The sequence below is a fragment of the Eubalaena glacialis genome, chromosome 9 (assembly GCF_028564815.1).
Source record: "Eubalaena glacialis isolate mEubGla1 chromosome 9, mEubGla1.1.hap2.+ XY, whole genome shotgun sequence".
NCBI classification, from domain to species: domain Eukaryota; kingdom Metazoa; phylum Chordata; class Mammalia; order Artiodactyla; family Balaenidae; genus Eubalaena; species Eubalaena glacialis.
The window spans coordinates 106,390,198-106,411,817 of NC_083724.1; positions in this window are offsets into that span (position 1 = coordinate 106,390,198).

A 21,620-nucleotide genomic window follows, 5' to 3' on the forward strand; every position below is an offset into this window, starting at 1 on the left:
CACAACTAGAGCAACAAAGACCCAATGCAGCCAAAAATAAAAATAAATAAGTAAATAAATTTAAAAAATAAAATAACTTAAAAAAAAAAAAAAGGTCAAAATGTTTAAGACTCTTGATCAAATAGGATCACAGGTCACTGTGAAACAACACTTATTCATTCAACCAAAGTGACAATTAAAAGATTTCAAAGGCAAATACAGAAAGTTATATACAACTGACCCTTGAACAACATAGAAGCACAACCCTCCATGCAGTGAAAAATCCACATGTAACTTTACAGTTGGCCCTCCAAATCTGAGGTTCCGTATCCTTGGATCCAACCAACCTGGAATCGTGTAGTACCTATCTACTGAAAAAAATGTGAGTATAAGTGGACCCATGCAGTTCAAATCCATGTTGTTCAAAGGTCAACTGTAGTTGTAAAAAACCCTAGCTTTTTCAACAGAGAAGACTCAGCTTTCTTAAGTAATCAGTCTTGATAAAGACAACATGAAGCACAGGAAATTATTTTCATAAACAACAGGATCTTTGTTTTCTAGGCAGACTACTTGAAAAGTAAAGAAAAACCTTTCAGAGTCTTACCAAGAACAGACTGAGTCTAATAAAACTTTGTCCTTTTAGCAGATGAAGGAACATTGTTTTAGTTTTACATAAGTACACTATTTATTAAAGCTTGTTTTTAAAAAACCTTATAATATATCTATTCAATTTTAGCCAGATTTGACCTCACACATAAAATTTATTTTCCATAAACCTCCTGAAATTTTCTATATCCATTTAGGTTTTGTCTTATTTTTTTTTCTTTTCTTATTCTGGAACAACCAGTCATTTTTTTTTTAGACAACATTGCTCTCTTTTCCCTTAACAAAAACACATCCTATATTCTTTGCATACTCTTCATAAAAAAATATATCCCATTTTCTTCCCATATGTTGTATGCAGAGTTGTTTCCCTTTGCTATGTTTAACTATTACTAATCTTTCCTTCCCAGTGAAAACTAGGAAGCAGGCAGTTGTGAACTGTTTATCACATATTAACATCCTGTAGTAAATTAGCAAATGTATGAATACAATCATTCCTCCGTGTCCTCGGGGGAATGGTTCCAGGACTCCTGTGGATACCAAAATCAGCAGATGCTCAAGTCCCTTATATAAAATGATGTATATTTGCATGTAACCTACACACATTCTCCTGTATACTTTAAATCATCTCTAGAGGGAGGGGCAAGATGGCGGAAGAGTAAGACGCGGAGATCACCTTCCTCCCCACAGATACATGAGAAATACATCTACACGTGGAACTGCTCCTACAGAACACCCACTGAACGCTGGCAGAAGACGTCAGACCTCCCAAAAGGCAAGAAGATCCCCACGTACTTGGGTAGGGCAAAAGAAAAAAGAAATAACAGAGACAAAAGAATAGGGACGGGACCTGCACCACTGGGAGGGAGCTGTGAAGGAGGAAAGGTTTCCACACACTAGGAAGCCCCTTCGTGGGCAGAGACTGCGGGTAGCAGAGGGGGGAAGCTTCGGAGCCACGGAGGAGAGCGCAGCCACAGTGGTGCGGAGGGCAAAGCGGAGATTCCCGCACAGAGGAGCGGTGCCGACCAGCACTCACCAGCCCGAGAGGCTTGTCTGCTCAGCCGCCGCGGCGGGCGGGGGCTGGGAGCTGGGGCTCGGGCTTCGGTGCTAGCCGGGAGGGAGTCCGGGAAAAAGACTGCAGCTGCCAAAGAGGCAAGAGAATTTTTCTTGCCTCTTTGTTTCGTGGCGCGCAAGGAGAGGGGATTCAGAGCGCCGCCTAAACGAGCTCCAGAGACGGGCGCGAGCCGCGGCTATCAGCGCGGATCCCACAGCAACAGGGACGCAGAGGGAAAAACGGAGAGATTCCCGCACAGAGGCTCGGCGCCGAGCAGCACTCACCAGCCCGAGAGGCTTGTCTGCTCACCCGCCGGGGCGGGCGGGGGCTGGGAGCTGAGGCGCGGGCTTCGGTCGGATCCCAGGGAGAGGACTGGGGTTGGCTGCGTGAACACAGCCTGAAGGGTCTAGCGCACCACAACTAGCCGGGAGGGTGCACGAGAAAAAGTCTGCAGCTGCCGAAGAGGCAGGAGACTTTTTCTTGCCTCTTTGTTTCGCGGCGTGCAAGGAGAGGGGATTCAGAGCGCCACTTAAACGAACTCCAGAGACGGGCGCGAGCCGCGGCTATCAGCGCGGACCCCAGAGACGGGCATGAGACGCTAAGGCTGCTGCTGCCGCCACCAAACAGCCTGTGGGCGAGCACAGGTCATTCTCCACACCGCCCCTCCCGGGAGCCTGTGCAGCCCGCCACGGCCAGGCTCCCGTAATCCGGGGACAACTTCCCCGGGAGAGCGCACGGCGCGCCTCAGGCTGCTGCAACGTCACGCCGGCTTCTGCCGCCGCAGGCTCGCCCCACCTCCTCCGTACCGCTCCCTCCCCCCGGCCTGACTGAGCCAGAGCCCCCGAATCAGCTGCTCCTTTAACCCCGTTCTGTCTGGGCGGGGAACAGACGCCCTCAGGGGACCTACATGCAGAGGCGGGTCCAAATCCAAAGCTGAACCCCGGGAGCTGTACGAACAAAGAAGAGAAAGGGAAATCTCTCCCAGCAGCCTCAGAAGCAGCGGATTAAAGCTCCACAAACAACTTGATGTGCCTGCATCTGTTGAATACCTGAATAGACAACGAATCATCCCAAATTTAGGAGATGGACTTTGGGAGCAGGATATATTAACTTTTCCCCTTTTCCTTTTTTTTGTGAGTGTAGATGTGTGTGCTTCTGGGTGAGATTTTGTCTGTATAGCTTTGCTCTCACCCTTAGTCCTAGGGTTAGGTCCGTCCGTTTTTTTTTTTTTTTTTTTTTTTTGGCTTAAAAAATTTTTTTTTCCCTAATAAATGTTTTCTTAATAATTTTTTCCTTATTTTCTATTTTTAAAAAAAATTTTTAATAAGTTTTTTCATATTTTTTATTTTAAAAAATTAAAAAATTTTTTTTTCTTAATAAATTTTTTCTAAATAATTTTTTTCTTATTTTTAGTATAAAAAATTAATAAATCTATTTTTAAAAATTAAAAAAAATTTTTTTTTCTTAATAAATTTACTCTTAATAATTTTTTTTCTTATTTTTTATTATAATTGCTTTATTTTATTTTATTTTATCCTCTTTTTTTCTTTCTTTCCATTTTTTCTCCCTTTTATTCTGAGCCGTGTGGATGAAAGGCTCTTGGTGCTCCAGCCAGGCATCAGGGCTGTGCCTCTGAGGTGGGAGAGCCAACTTCAGGACACTGGTCCACAAGAGACCTCCCAGCTCCACGTAATACCAAACGGCGAAAATCTCTCAGAGATCTCCATCTCAACATCAAGACCCAGCTTCACTCAACGACCAGCAAGCTACAGTGCTGGACACCCTATGCCAAACAACTAGCAAGAGAGGAACACAGCCCCATCCATTAACAGAGAGGCTGCCTAAAATCATAATAAGGCCACAGACACCCCAAAACACACCACCAGACGTGGACGAACCCACCAGAAAGACAACATCCAGCCTCATCCACCAGAACACAGGCACTAGTTCCCTCCACCAGGAAACCTACACAACCCACTGAACCAACCTTAGCCACTGGGGACAGATACCAAAAACAACGGGAACTACGAACCTGCAGCCTGTGAAAAGGAGACCCCAAACACAGTAAGATAAGCAAAATGAGAAGACAGAAAAACACACAGCAGATGAAGGAGCAGGGTCAAAACACACCAGACCTAACAAATGAAGAGGAAATAGGTAGTCTACCTGAAAAAGAATTCAGAATAATGATAGTAAGGATGATCCAAAGTCTTGGAAATAGAATAGACAAAATGCAAGAAACATTTAACAAGGACGTAGAAGAACTAAAGAGGAACCAAGAAACGATGACAAGCACAATAAATGAAATTAAAAATACTCTAGATGGGATCAATAGCAGAATAACTGAGGCAGAAGAACGGATAAGTGACCTGGAAGATAAAATGGTGGAAATAACTACTGCAGACCAGAATAAAGAAAAAAGAATGAAAAGAACTGAGGACAGTCTCAGAGACCTCTGGGACAACATTAAACGCACCAACATTCGAATTATAGGGGTCCCAGAAGAAGAAGAGAAAAAGAAAGGGACTGAGAAAATATTTGAAGAGATTATAGTTGAAAACTTCCCTAATATGGGAAAGGAAATAGTTAATCAAGTCCTGGAAGCACAGAGAGTCCCATACAGGATAAATCCAAGGAGAAACACACCAAGACACATATTAATCAAACTATCAAAAATTAAATATAAAGAAAACATATTAAAAGCAGCAAGGGAAAAACAACAGATAACACACAAGGGCATCCCCATAAGGTTAACAGCTGATCTTTCAGCAGAAACGCTGCAAGCCAGAAGGGAGTGGCAGGATATACTTAAAGTGATGAAGGAGAAAAACCTACAACCAAGATTACTCTACCCAGCAAGGATCTCATTCAGATTTGATGGAGAAATTAAAACCTTTACAGACAAGCAAAAGCTGAGAGAGTTCAGCACCACCAAACCAGCTTTACAACAAATGCTAAAGGAACTTCTCTAGGCAAGAAACACAAGAGAAGGAAAACACCTACAATAACAAACCCAAAACATTTAAGAAAATGGGAATAGGAACATACATATCGATAATTACCTTAAATGTAAATGGATTAAATGCTCCCACCAAAAGACACAGACTGGCTGAATGGATACAAAAACAAGACCCATATATATGCTGTCTACAAGAGACCCACTTCAGACCGAGAGACACATACAGACTGAAAGTGAGGGGATGGAAAAAGATATTCCATGCAAATGGAAATCAAAAGAAAGCTGGAGTAGCAATTCTCATATCAGACAAAATAGACTTTAAAATAAAGACAATTACAAGAGACAAAGACGGACACTATATAATGATCAAGGGATCGATCCAAGAGGAGGTATAACAATTGTAAATATTTATGCACCCAACATAGGAGCACCTCAATACATAAGGCAAATACTAACAGCCATAAAAGGGGAAATCGACAGTAACACAATCATAGTAGGGGACTTTAACACCCCACTTTCACCAATGGACAGATCATCCAAAATGAAAATAAATAAGGAAACACAAGCTTTAAATGATACATTAAACAAGATGGACTTAATTGATATTTATAGGACATTCCACCCAAAAACAACAGAATACACATTTTTCTCAAGTGCTCATGGAACATTCTCCAGGATAGATCATATCTTGGGTCACAAATCAAGCCTTGGTAAATTTAAAAAAATTGAAATCGTATCAAGTATCTTTTCCGACCACAACGCTATGAGACTAGATATCAATTACAGGAAAAGATCTGTAAAAAATACAAACACATGGAGGCTACACAATACACTACTTAATAACGAAGTGATCACTGAAGAAATCAAAGGGGAAATCAAAAAATACCTAGAAACAAATGACAATGGAGACACGACGATCCAAAACCTATGGGATGCAGCAAAAGCAGTTCTAAGAGGGAAGTTTATAGCAATACAAGCCTACATCAAGAAACAGGAAACATCTCGAATAAACAACCTAACCTTGCACCTAAAGCAATTAGAGAAAGAAGAACAAAAAAACCCCAAAGCTAGCAGAAGGAAAGAAATCATAAAGATCAGATCAGAAATAAATGAAAAAGAAATGAAGGAAACAATAGCAAAAATCAATGAAACTAAAAGCTGGTTCTTTGAGAAGATAAACAAAATTGATAAACCATTAGCCAGACTCATCAAGAGAAAAAAGGAGAAGACTCAAATTAATAGAATTAGAAATGAAAAAGGAGAAGTAACCACTGACACTGCAGAAATACAAACGATCATAAGAGATTACTACAAGCAACTCTATGCTAATAAAATGGACAACCTGGAAGAAATGGACAGATTCTTAGAAATGCACAACCTGCCGAGACTGAACCAGGAAGAAATAGAAAATATGAACAGACCAATCACAAGCACTGAAATTGAAACTGTGATTAAAAATCTTCCAACACACAAAAGCCCAGGACCAGATGGCTTCACAGGCGAATTCTATCAAACATTTAGAGAAGAGCTAACACCTATCCTTCTCAAACTCTTCCAAAATATTGCAGAGGGAGGAACACTCCCCAACTCATTCTACGAGGCCACCATCACCCTGATACCAAAACCAGGCAAAGATGTCACAAAGAAAGAAAACTACAGGCCAATATCACTGATGAACATAGATGCAAAAATCCTCAACAAAATACTAGCAAACAGAATCCAACAGCACATTAAAAGGATCATACACCATGATCAAGTGGGGTTTATTCCAGGAATGCAAGGATTCTTCAATATACGCAAATCAATCAACGTGATACATCATATTAACAAATTGAAGGAGAAAAACCATATGATCATCTCAATAGATGCAGAGAAAGCTTTCGACAAAATTCAACACCCATTTATGATAAAAGTCCTGCAGAAAGTAGGCATAGAGGGAACTTTCCTCAACATAATAAAGGCCGTATATGACAAACCCACAGCCAACATTGTCCTCAATGGTGAAACACTGAAACCATTTCCACTAAGATCAGGAACAAGACAAGGTTGCCCACTCTCACCACTATTATTCAACATAGTTTTGGAAGTGTTAGCCACAGCAATCAGAGACGAAAAAGAAATAAAAGGAATCCAAATCGGAAAAGAAGAAGTAAAGCTGTCACTGTTTGCAGATGACATGATACTATACATAGAGAATCCAAAAGATGCTACCAGAAAACTACTAGAGCTAATCAATGAATTTGGTAAAGTAGCAGGATACAAAATTAATGCACAGAAATCTCTTGCATTCCTGTATACTAATGATGAAAAATCTGAAAGTGAAATTAAGAAAACACTCCCGTTTACCATTGCAACAAAAAGAATAAAATACCTAGGAATAAACCTACCTAAGGAGACAAAAGACCTGTATGCAGAAAATTATAGGACACTGATGAAAGAAATTAAAGATGATACAAATAGATGGAGAGATATACCATGTTCTTGGATTGGAAGAATAAACATTGTGAAAATGACTCTGCTACCCAAAGCAATCTACAGATTCAATGCAATCCCTATCAAACTACCACTGGCATTTTTCACAGAACTAGAACAAAAAATTTCACAATTTGTATGGAAACACAAAAGACCCCGAATAGCCAAAGCAATCTTGAGAACGAAAAATGGAGCTGGAGGAATCAGGCTCCCTGACTTCAGACTATATTACAAAGCTACAGTAATCAAGACAGTTTGGTACTGGCACAAAAACAGAAATATAGATCAATGGAACAGGATAGAAAGCCCAGAGATAAGCCCACGCACATATGGTCACCTTATCTTTGATAAAGGAGGCAAGCATATACAGTGGAGAAAAGACAGCCTCTTCAATAAGTGGTGCTGGGAAAATTGGACAGGTACATGTAAAAGTATGAAATTAGAACACTCCCTAACACCATACACAAAAATAAACTCAAAATGGATTAAAGACCTAAGTGTAAGGCCAGACACTATCAAACTCTTAGAGGAAAACATAGGCAGAACACTGTATGACATAAGTCACAGCAAGATCCTTTTTGACCCAGGTCCTAGAGAAATGGAAATAAAAACACAAATAAACAAATGGGACCTAATGAAACTTAAAAGCTTTTGCACAGCAAAGGAAACCATAAACAAGACCAAAAGACAACCCTCAGAATGGGAGAAAATATTTGCAAATGAAGCAACGGACAAAGGATTAATCTCCAAGATTTACAAGCAGCTCATGCAGCTCAATAACAAAAAAACAAACAACCCAATCCAAAAATGGGCAGAAGACCTAAATAGACATTTCTCCAAAGAAGAGATACAGATTGCCAACAGACACATGAAAGAATGCTCAACATCATTAATCATTAGAGAAATGCAAATCAAAACTACAATGAGGTATCATCTCACACCGGTCAGAATGGCCATCATCAAAAAATCTAGAAACAATAAATGCTGGAGAGGGTGTGGAGAAAAGGGAACACTCTTGCACTGTTGGTGGGAATGTAAATTGATACAGCCACTATGGAGAACAGTATGGAGGTTCCTTAAAAAACTAAAAATAGAACTACCATACGACCCAGCAATCCCACTACTGGCCATATACCCTGAGAAAACCATAATTCAGAAAGAGTCATGTACCAAAATATTCCTTGCAGCTCTGTTTACAATAGCCAGGACATGGAAGCAACCTAGGTGTCCATCATCGGATGAATGGATAAAGAAGATGTGGCACATATATACAATGGAATATTACTCAGCCATAAAAAGAAATGAAATGGAGGTGTTTGTAATGAGGTGGATGGAGTTAGAGTCTGTCATACAGAGTGAAGTAAGTCAGAAAGAGAAAAACAAATACAGTATGCTAACACATATATATGGAATCTAAGGGAAAAAAAAAAAAAAAAAAAGAGGTCATGAAGAACCTAGTGGCAAGATGGGAATAAAGACACAGACCTACTAGAGAATGGACTTGAGGATATGGGGAGGGGGAGGGGTGAGATGTGACAGGGTGAGAGAGTGGCATGGACATATATACACTACCAAATGTAAAATAGATAACTAGTGGGAAGCAGCCGCATAGCACAGGGAGATCAGCTCGGTGCTTTGTGACCACCTAGAGGGGTGGGATAGGGAGGGTGGGAGGGAGGGAGATGCAAGAGGGAAGAGATATGGCAACATATGTATTTGTGTAACTGATTCACTTTGTTGTAAAGCAGAAGCTAGCACACCATTGTAAAGCAATTATACTTCAATAAAGATGTTTAAAAAAAAAAAAAAATCATCTCTAGACTACCTGTGATACCTAATACAATGTAAATGCCATGTAAATAGTTGCCAAAATGTGGCAAAATTAAGTTTTGCTTTTTGGAACTTTCTGGAATTTTTTTCTGAATATTTTCAAGCCACAGCTAGCTGAATCCATGGATGCAGAACCCAAGGATACACAGTGCCAACTGTACATAATTATAAAAATGTATACTTTTTAGAAATATGTTTTTCATAGCATACTTTTTTTAATGTGGCAAATGACATATTTATTAACAGACCCAGATATCCATTGTCTCTCTATAAAAATTAAAAAGCCAAAAGTAGATAAACTTATCTTTATGTTTAGTGATCAACATCTCAGTATACTATCTTATTTGGATATGACCTAGATATTCAAAGTATATCCATTATTTAGTTAAACTTAGTATAAACTTTTATCTTATTTAAATTTATTTAAATTGTTTTTTCTTAACAGTTATGCTTAGATTAGACATCAAACAGCTAACCATCATCTTAAGTTATTTTTCTGGCTGACAATTTTGTAATATAGAGATAGCATGAGCTAATTTGACTAGTAAACCCAGGTAGAAAAAGTTGTATGTTTGTGCTATACTTAATGCTGACAATTCTGAAAACATGCCTGTTTTATTAAACTAACAAACTTAAACTAGTTTTTATTTATCCAAGATTATCCCAGATCATGTGAACTTAAAAAATACTTGAGTTAGATTCTATATTTCTGTTTTTTACGAATACTTCATACGAGCACTTAGTCTTCTTTTAGCCAATTAAATAGAACGCTTTTAAAATTATCACATATACATAATATAGATACTTACATAGGTAAACATATTGACAGACACAAACAGAGACCTTATAACTTTCATTTAAAAATTTTAGGGACTTCCCTGGTGGTCCAGTGGGTAATACTCCCCGCTCCCAATGCAGGGGGCCCAGGTCGATCCCTGGTCAGGGAACTAGATCCCGCAAGCATGCCGCAACGATGATCCTGTGTACCACAGCTAAGACCCGGCACAGCCAAAATAAATAAATAAATATTAATAAAAAATAAAAATTTTAGCCATGTCACAGGTACAATAATACAAAACCCAAAAGAATAGCTGGATCCAAATTGCGTTCCTGGCCACTGGACTAAGCTAAGGTTACCTGCTCAGATGACCAAAGTTTTTTGCTAAAGATTGTTGTTTGTATGCTGTAAGGATTCTTTTAGAAAAGCTAGTTTTGGAAACATTCTGTCTTTTAGAAGCTTCTGCATACCAATCAAAGAATGCATTCTATTGTCTCTGAGAAGTTTGAGATCCTCTTTTCAGGTAGACTTGTCTAAGTTGAAGTTTCCCCTAAAGTGGCCATTACAATTCCAAATTATCCAAAAGTTCACTCATTTTCCAAAAAGGCACAAGTTCCTGGTCCATAGTGGGTATACATATAGGAAATAGGAATTTTTGAGGACAGTGGAGCAAGAGTTTTAGACCAGGTAGAACCCATCTTTGCCTTTGGATTCACTAAAACAGATAATCTACAGGGAGCCCTGTAAACCTACTGCCCCCTAAAACCCAGGGAATCACAGGTTTCTCCCCTTACAGACAAAAGGGTGACTTACCAAGAAGCTTCAACAAACAAAATACAGGTATGCACAATAAAATCAGAGAGTTCAAAATGCAAAGAGCGTGGAGCTGGGATCCAAGAGAAACCCTTACCCTCTGAAACCATAGTGGAATACTTGCTTGCCTCTTCCTAGCTTCCAGTAGTTTACAGCAATCTTTGGTGTCCCTTGGCTTGTAGACACATCTCTCCAGCCCTCCACCTTCACATGGCCTTTTTGTGACACCAGTCACATTGGATCATGAGCCCATCCTACTGCAGTATGGCTTCATTTAACTTAACTAATCATATCTGCAATGACCCTACTTCCAAATAAGGTCACATTCTGAGGTTCTGAGAATCGGGACATCAACATATCTTTGTTGGGGGGACATAATTCAGCCCATAACACAAGTCTAGAGGAAGAACGGTTACTTCAAGGAGGAGGATTGGAAGAATCTGTAGGAGAATGGGCCCAAGAAAGAGGTGGTAGATGGTGGGCCCAAGCAGGTTGGGGAGAGGGAATAGCAAGCATCTCAATTTGGCTTCAGTGGACATTCGTCAGGAGGGTGGATGGAGAGGATGATGGAAGGTGGATTGTGCCAGCTCACGCAGGGCACTGGATGCCCAGAATGCTTAATGATCATGGTGTTTTATTCAATGCTGTATGCCAGGCACTGTGTTACCTATTTAATGTTGACAGGCATTACCTATTTTATGTTAACTTATTAAATCCTCCAAAAAGTTCCATAATGTATTGTAGAAACAAAATAATATATGTAGTTCCTCTCTTTGAAACAAGAAAGTGTGAAATCAGAAATGTGGACTTTTGTTTTATTAAAACGAGAAACAGTGAAGCCCAAAAGTACTTTACTTGTTCAGGCACTGAGGCTTCCCATAGCTAACCCCATTCTCTCTGTTGCCACCCCCCACAGAAGCATGACAACCCAACCGCTTCCTTTCTGAGCCTCCTGCAGGCCTGGCCAGTGGCACTTAAGGCTCTTCCTGGAATCTTCCTCTCTGTGATACAAAAGGAATAAGAAGAACCCCTTGTCTGGTGCTTACCTACCTCCAGAAGGCTTGCAGACAGCTTATAAGAAAAATAAACCCCTATCTCAGCAGTTTTCAACGTACGTTTTCCAGAACCCTGTGTGACCCAAGACCTTTTCAGATGGCTTGCAGGGTGGAAACTGTTTTCACAATAACACTAAAATGGTATTTGCCTTCACCAAATTGACATTTGCCCGAATGGTACAAAAGCAACAGTGGGTAAAACCACTGGTACAACCTAAATCAAGCCAGTGGCACCAAACTGTACTTAGTAGTAACCATATTCCTCACTTACATGCATTCACACAGTTTAAAAAAAAAGTGTTTCACTTAAGAATATTCATGATGATGCTGTAAGAGTTATTAATTTATTAAATCTCAAACTCTGAGTACAAGTCTTTTGCATTCTGTACGACAAAATGGGAAGTTTGCATAAAGCACTTCTGCTGCATACCAAAATACTACGGTTTTCTTGGGGAAAAACACTGTGCAATTGTTTGGCTAGCAAGCCAAACTAGCCATTTTTTCATGGAAGATCATTTCTTCTGGAAAGAACAATTGGCAGATGAACTGAATATTTAGACTTGGGCATTTGGCAGACATTTTCTCAGAAATGAATAAATGGAGCCTATCGATTCAAGAAAAACAACTGACATTACTTGTTGCCTGTGATAACATTCAATCTTTCAAGCAAAAATTAAAATTTTGAAAAGCTTATACCCAGAGCCATGAGCTCAACAGGTTTTCAGTCATTAAAACACTTGAGAGCTTGGTGGTGATATGAACAAATGTGATTTGCTTCACGTTGTATAATAACTAGGTCAAAATTTGGAAGTTCTGTTTAACTCAGTGAACCAATATTTTCCAAGTGGTCAATGCATAGTCATATAAATCCATGCACAGATTTCCCATGCACAGATCTGTTCAAAGTACAAGATGCTCTAATTGACTGTAGTGTAACAGAGGATAAAAAGTCCATTGATAAGATTTCAGATTGCACATCGCAGATAACCTTTAAGAAGCTACCACTTGTCAAGAGTTGGTGTAGTATCAAAGAAGAATATCCGCAACTATCTGAAGGCTCTAAAAATTCTCTTCCCTTTTCAAACTACAGATCTACATGAGGTTGGATTTTCTTCACATACTTCAACCAAAACAACCTATCACAGCAGATTGAATGCCAAAGTAGATATCAGAATCCAGCTATTTTTTATTAAGCCAGACGTTAAAGAGATTTACAGAAAGACACACAGTGACACTCTTCTCCAAACAAAATAATTACCGGTAAAACATCATTTTTGTAAAAATATGTGAGTTAACATGTAATGGGTTTATTAGTGTTATTTTAATTGAATTAATACATAAAAAAATTTAAGTTATTATTTTTAATTTCTAATACAGTAAATGGTAATACTTCCAACCCACATGAATGAAAGATCTTTGTCATCCTCAATAGTTTATAAGAGTATAAAGGATCCTAAGAACAGAAGTCTGAGAACACTGTTCTTGTTCAAGGTCACTGCTGGCAGGAGGTATCTGTTATGTGCCACAGAAGCATTCATGTTTGTAAGTGGTATTGGAAATACCTTCTCTTCTGCTAATCAGAGAAGCTAAAGAATACAGATTTTTGATGATCCAGGGCTAGTCATGATGAAGTAAGCAATTCTACTCATCGAACTGAAGAAATAGAAACAAGACTTAGTTTAACTATACTCTCTTGTTCCAAGGACACATTTTTCTGCTGTGATGACTTTCCCCTTCATCTGTAAAGAGATCCATGTGTTTCTGATATTTCCACCTGTACACAAACCTTTAATGTCTGTGTGGTTGTCTAGGAATTGTGAACTGTATTTTACAGAATTATGTTAAGTTACAAAATACACCTGGTATAGATGATATTGATTGCTTTAAAACCACTTCTTAATTGCTTCAGATATCATTACACTGAGGCTGGACTTTCTGGGCTCCTGACACCATTTCCCAGGCCTCATGGGCCTGACCTCAGCACCCACCTGCTAGCAGCACCTGTGCCTCCCCTCTGCTCCCAGGCGGAACTTCATGTCCACTCCAGGCCATGCTGCCCATTGAGAGCACTTTCCTCACTTCCAACGTGCTCGGTGATTCTTGGTCTTTCTATTTCAAGATAACTGTAATCTAAATAGGATTTGGAGACGGTTCAATGCAGAGAAAAAACAGGAAGAAAAGCTGTGACTCCCCAGGAGCATGGGTGCCTCATGCTCAGTGGCCAAGCAGAACTGAGGGTCCTCACACTGATTCACAGCACAGAGGGGAACCCAATGAACCAGAAGTCTCCCCACAGCCTCGAGGAACCCCCGACAGTGAGGGCCCCTTCCCCTGGGGACTCAGGTTTGGATAAGCCAATGCACCCAGTCGGGTTTCTCCACTCACATTTTCTCTTTCCGATTTCATGTTATCTTTTTTTAACTTGTTTATTTCTATTAGTTGGTTTAAATCCCTTCTGGAGTGAGGAGGGAGGGAGATGACTGGTCTGTGAGCTTGCTGGTGACTTAATAAAGAACCGGCAGATACACATTACTGTATATAAAATAGGTAAACAACAAGGACCTACTGTATAGCACAGGGAACTATATTCAATATCTTGTAATAACCTACAAATGAGAAGAATCTGAAAAAGAATATATATATATATATTATATATATATATAATATGTATATATTATATATATATATATAACTGAATCATTTTTGCTGTACACTTGAAACATTGTAAATCAACTATACTCAGTTTGGGCAGGGATGGAGAGATGTATGTCCAGCTCTCACTTTTAGTATTCACTAAGAATCCCCGTTTCACCAACCTCTCAGGTCTCTGCTGAGGGCTCTTTCAGACAGACATTGGGAGAGCAGCTGGCCTGACTAGGGTGAGTAAGAACAGGAAGCTTGAACACAATAACTACAATGTTTGCTCTCACTCAGTCCTCACATCCACCTATGGACGAGGCTCTGTGTCCGTCCAAACTCGGAGGCCTCAGGAGCTAGCATTTGAATGAGAAAACCATAAAACTCTTAGTCCTGCTCATCTTTTTATCAACATCCAACACTAAGCAATCATACCCAGAAGCCAATGACATCCACCATTAAGGAAAATTGTCTTCAAGTCTTAACTAACAAAGTCAAAGACAAAGGCAAATGTTTTTTGTAAAATCTTCTCAGCCCAACCTCTGACATGTAGGGACAACAGCATCTGGCAGCTACCGATAGCTTCTGGTATTCTTTCTGGCCCCTCCATGGATTTTTTCTTTATCTCATCCACGTGTTTCTTTAAGCTTTTACTGTAAAGAAGAAAAGGGATTCAGAAAACCACACAAGACAAATGTGCAGCTTAAGATAAACACCCCCACAGAGGCCATGACACAGCTTCGTGGCAGCCCAGGGATGCCCACCAGGCCTCTCTCCCTTCCCAGGAAGGAGACAGAAGTGTCCTGGTGTCTCGCTGGCTCAGGGACTGCTTGCAAGGGGAGGGGGTGCTCCTCCTATGCCTCCTGGGCCCTCCAGGGGCCCAGCGTGCTTGTCCTTCTTCCCGCTGGCCACACAGAGAAGGGAGGATGCCATCCACTGTTAGTACAAACATGATTTGGGGGCTCGGTGCAGCCATGCAGCCAGCGCCATCCTGACACACTTGCAGAAGGTGGATCTCGGGGTCTGGTGAGAAAAAGGAGTCCAGTGGCTCTTGGAGGCAGCGGGATGGCCTCAGACCAGCTTTAGAATAATGGACGTTGGTAGGGCAATGGCTACACAACTAAAAATATGAGTTTCCCAACTTGCTGCCTTTAACTCGTGCAGGAGTGAGAGTTACTAACCTAGTGCAGTAACCAGACTGACAATAGTTGCCTGTAGGCTGTCTCCAGGCCCGACCTGGGTCTCTGCCGGGGCTCCCACCAGCTGGGGCCAGGACCCAAAGTTAGGAGACGCCTCATTTTCTTCATCTTCTAAGCCTCAAGGTAAGTTTTTCTGGAAGACACTTGACCAGCTGTTCTTAATTGATAAGGGGCTTAAGCTGCCCTTATGTTGTTGATGTGGGGATACTATCTGACACATTTTTATCCCAAATTACAGCTCTTGTAAACTACGCTCCTTTTTTAAAAAAAAGAGAAATCACATGCATCTGCCTTTCGGTTTGCTGGCATGATGAGCCTTGCACTTGCTACAAGTGCCAGCTTAAGACAGTATCATGGTTAGACAGTGAACGCTGCAAAGGCGGCTGCCCCCTGCTGGGGGCCATGGCCTCTGTGGGGACATTTCTCCAGCTGAGCCACCTTTACAAACTTGCCTATTTCAAAGTCATATCCAAACACAGTCTACAAGGTTGCCGGAGAGCAGCTCGGAGATGACATCACCCCTAATTAGCAGCTGAGAGAGAAGGGCGTGAAAAACAGGACGATGCAGGTACAGGGGAAAAAAGATGCTCGAAATAATTTCTATCCTATTAAATTGTTGAGGCTGAAGTCCAATTGGTCTATTTTGTTATTTAGGATCTCTTTTGCCTTATTGATTTTCTGTTTGGAAAATCTGTTCATTGATGTCAGTGGGGTGTTAAAGTCTCCTACTATTATTGTATTCCTATCAGTTTCTCCCTTTATATCTGTTAGTATTCATTTCATTTATTTAGGTGCTCCAGTATTGGGTGCATATATGTTAATGAGTATAATATCCTCTTCTTATATTGATCCCTTTATCATTATATAATGTCCTTCTTTGTCTTTATGGACTTTGTTTTAAAGTCTATTTTGTCTGATATGAGTATTGCCACCCCAGCTTTCTTGTCATTTCTATTTGCATGAAATATCTTTTTCCATCCCCTTTCAATCTGTGCATGTCTTTCACCCTGAAGTGAATCTCTTGTAGTCAACATATTGTAGGTTTTTGTTTTCTTTAATCCAGTCTGCCATTCTGTCTTTTGATCAGGGCATTTAGTCCATTGACATTTAAAATAATTATTGATAGATATGTACTTATTGTCATGTTAAACCTTGTTTTCCAGTTGATTTTGTAGTTCTTCTACAAAACTTATTTTTTGTTTTTCCTTTTGTGGTTTGATATGGTTTTCTTTTTTATTATGCTTGAGTTCCTTTTTGGTTTTTGTGAATCTATTGTATGTTTTTGATTTGTGGTTACCCTGGTTTTCAAGTATGTTGACGCTTAACTATATCTACTTGCTTTAGACTGATAATACAAGTTCAAACACATTCTAAAAGATCTACATTTTTTATTCCCCTCCCTCACATTTTTGTGATTTTGATGCCCTATTTTACATCTTCATGTTCATCCTTTTGCTGTTAATTGTAGTTAAAATTGTTTTTACAAAAAATTTTTTATTGTTTTTGGATCTATTTACTTGCCTATTTAAGTGATCTTCAATCCTTTTATATATTTGACTTTCCTATTGTGATTTTCCCTTTCCTATAGATTCTTGCTTCTTTTCTATTTAGAGAAGACATTTCAATATTTCTTTTAGGGTAGGTTTAGTATTGTTGTATTATTTTAGTTTTTGCTTGTCTGAGAAATTCTTTATCTCTCTTTCTATTCTAAATGATAATCTTCCTGGGTAGAGTATCCTTGGTTGCAGGTTTTTCTCTTTCAGGGCTTTGAATATATCATGCCACTCATTTCTAGCCTGCAAAATTTCTGCAGAGAAATCAGCTGAGAGCCTTATTGGGGTTCCCTTGTAACTGACTCTTTGTTTCTCTCTTGCTGCCTTTAGAATCCTCTCTTTATTTTTAACTTTTGCCATTTTACTTATAACATTTATGTCTTGGTGTGGGTCTGTTTGGGTTCATCTTGTTTGGGACCCTCTGTGCTTCCTGTACCTGGATATTCGTTTCCTTCTTCAAGTTTGGGAAGTTTTCAGCCATAATTTCTTCAAATACATTTTTGATCCCCTTCTCTCTCTCTTCTCCTTCTGGAACTCCTATTATGTGTAGGTTTGCATGCTTTACATTATCCCATAGATCTCGCCTGTTGCTTTCATTTGTTTTTCATTTGTCTTTCTGTGTGCTGTTCTGATTGGGTGATTTCCATTATTCTATCTTCCAGATCACTTATTTGTTCATCTGTGTTATTTAGTTTGCTATTCACTGCTTCTAGATCGGTTTTTATCTCAGCAATTGAGCTGTATAATTTTGATTGGTTCCGTTTTATAGTTTCTAGTTCCTTGTTACAGTGATCTGCATTTCTATCGATAATCTTTCCTATTGCCTTTAGTATTTGTATTACCTCCTTTTTGAACTCAGGGTCTAGTAGACTGGTGAGGTCTGTTTCATTATTTGTTCTTTCATGGGATTTCTCTTGTGCCTTTAATTGGGAGTGGTTCTTCTGCTTTTCCATTTTACTTAACTTTCTCTGCCTCTATGACTTTAGGAGAAACAGTTATCTACTGTGGTCTTGAAGGGGTGTTTTTATGTGGGAGCATCCCTGTGTAGACTGTGCGAGTCCAATATTTTTGGTATGGATGCCAGCCACATCTTTTCTCAGTGTGTGCTGGCCATTATCCCCTTGATAGTGGGTGTAATTGGTGGTGTGGTGTCCAGAGCCAGCACTGGATGTTTGGCAGGGCCTCCTCTTTGCTCCATGGCTATCACAGCCCTGTTGGGGGCGGGCTCTGCTCCCCAGTTACTGGAGTAGAAGCCCTGAGGATTGGGTTCAATTCGGCTCTGTTGCCCTTGACATCACGCTTTGTTCCAAAGGAGGTGAGTGCTGAAGCAAGTGAGGTCCCTGTGGTCACAGCAAACCTATTCACCACCTGTGCAGAAGTCCGTGGTTCTGCCCAGAAGCAGCCCAAGGTCACATCCCTTTCTCCATTGTGTTTATCCTAGACCTAATGCTAGGCTGGTGCTGGGGGCCAGAGCGCTGTAGCTGCAGGAATTGAAGTGGTTGTGCTGCCGCCTGGGACCTGGGCTGCCTCTGTGGCTGCTCTCTCCCAGGACCTGTTCATCCCAGCTCCGGCTCCAAGCCATAGTGTGGGGTGGGCGGGACCAGAGCACTCCTGCCAGGAAAGGAACTGCTACATATTCCTCCCCAGAGGCTGTCCGCCCAAGACGTGTGTTTCTGTGGTACCACCCAGTGTGCACGCCAGCAAACTCTGCCACTGCTGGACCTGTGCCCCACTGTGCACATGCTGACAATGGGCTCCAATGGAGGACCACACCCACCATTCGTACACCGGCAATGGGCTCTGAGGTTTGGACCTTTACCACACCCCAGGCCCTCCAGGCTGTCTCTGCACAGCTAAACCAAGTTTTCTCCCAGGGCCCGTCCACCTGAGATTCAGTGCCTAGCTGCTGCTGGCACTAGCAGTCCTACCGGGCATGCATTTCAGGCTGGGAAGTGCGGCAAGGTGGCGGCCAGTCTCCCTCCACCCTGATCGCTAGCAAGCTGGCACGCGTGCACTCTTTGAGAGCAAAGTTCAGACCCTCCAGCCCCTCTATCTGTCCCAGCGGACCTCCCAGCAGGCAAGGCGGGTCCCTAGGGAGGGTGCCTGTCTGTGTGGACTTTCCCTCCTATGTCCTCATCCTCTTACCCAGGGTCCTACTGTCTCTCCGAAAGACTTGAGTTCTTGGGACAGGACCAGGAGTGGACATGATGCCTGGGATTGCAGCACCCATTGTGCTATCAGACTATAGCTAGAGTCAATCATGGAGGAAAGCAGAGGCAGCCCGGGAGTACTACACCTCATCACCCCTCCCCTTCTAAGAACCTTCAGTTATGGGAGGTAATCCATTCTCGTTTGAGCCAATGTTTTCTATCACTGTTGCAGAAAACAACCTATGTGGTGTTTTGTCTAAAATTTCTATCTTGTATAAAGTATTTTGGCAGATACTTTTCCTACTGTATGTGATGAAATCACAGGGAGAAGAGGCAGTTGAGAATCATGATTCGACAGGTGATCTAGTCAGACCTGCAGAGCCTTCGCCCCTTCCTGGTTCACTCTGGTGGGGGTCACACCCACTCCCTGTGACAGCTCCTTAAAGAGGCCCCTACTGGGGTAATCAGCCCATTTTAAAGGTGGAGATCCGAAGCCTGACTACCACGCCCTGAGCAACAGGGCATGAAGGCAGAGATGAGTCCTCCGTTAGGACATGAAGAGCTGACTGTTCAAACGATTTCTTGCTAAGAGATGATTAGTTTCCAATGAGAGATCTAGAGTTCCTCATGTACATTACAGTAACTGTTGGCTCAAGGCACCTGTGTCTGCTCTCTCCACAGACTTCCCAGCTACAGGGTCCTTCAAGCCTCTAAAAGCACGTGGTGAATGGCTGGCAGTCTCTGGTTGTCGTTTCCCTGTAACCCCCGCCACTGTTACAGACACACACCACACACACACACACACCACACTCACCACACACACACACACACACCACACACACCACACACCACACACACACACCACACACGCACACCACAAACACCACACACACACCACACACCACACACACCGCACACACCGCACACACACCACACACACCACACACATCACACACACCCCACACTCACCACACACACACACCACACACACACACCACACTCACCACACACACACACCACACACCACACACCACACACACACACACCACACACCACACACACACCACATACCACACACACACAAACACACACACCACACTCACCACACACACACACACCACACACACACCACACACACACACCACATACACACACCATACACCACACACACCACACACACCACACACACCACACACACACCACACACACCACACACACCACACACACACATACTACAAACACCACACATCACACACACCACACACACACACCACACACACCACACACCACACACCACACACACACCGCACACACTGCACACACCACACACACTCCACACTCACCACACACACACCACACTCACCACACACACACACCACACACCACACACTCCACACACCACACACCACACACCAAACACACACACCACACACACACACCACACACACACCGCACACACCACAAACACCACACACCGCACACACCACACACACCACACACACACACACCACACACCACCCACACACACAAACACACACACCACACTCACCACACACACACACCACACACACACCACACACACACACCATACACCACACACACCACACACACCACACACCACACACACACACAAACACACACACCACACTCACCACACACACACCCCACACACACACCACACACACACCACATACACACACCATACACCACACACACCACACACACCACACCACACACACACACACCACACACCACACACAAACACACCACACACCACACACACACACAAACACACACACCACACTCACCACACACACACACCACACACACACCACATACACACACCATACACCACACACACCACACACACCACACACACACCACACACACCACACACACACACCACACACACACTGCACACACACATACTACAAACACCACACATCACACACACCACACACCACACACACCACACACACACCACACACACCACACACCACACACACACCACACACACACACACACGGCCCCGAGCTACCTTCCCTGCACCCCCACACTGTTCACCACTTGTTTTGCCAGAACAGAACAAATATTCTTATATGGTCATTTTGCCTACAGAGGGTCCACTAAAGCACAGGTCTTGCGCACCCCTCCCCCTGCCTTCCCCCCTGCAGAAATTTGGTCCACAGGCAATGGCTCTGTGAGCCGGGACCACTGTTTTCAGAAGAAGCCAATGGGCAGCCCCATAGACCTCGTATGTAACTACAAATGGAAATCATCGTGACACCCTTGAACGAAGTAACAAAATGCACGGAGGGCTCTCTGACAGATCATGAATACGTGGCGTGAGGAAGTTGGAAAGCTTTTATCAGTAAGTGCTGACCTCACAAAGAAGTCTGTAAGAGAATTAAAACAGAGAAATACAAAGTGTGTGCGTGTGTATGTTAGAGAGAGGATACAGGACAAAAGCAGGTGTAGCTCTCGCTGGCCCCTCTCTGGCGTGGCCTGAGTACATTGATAGTGACCATTAATTATACT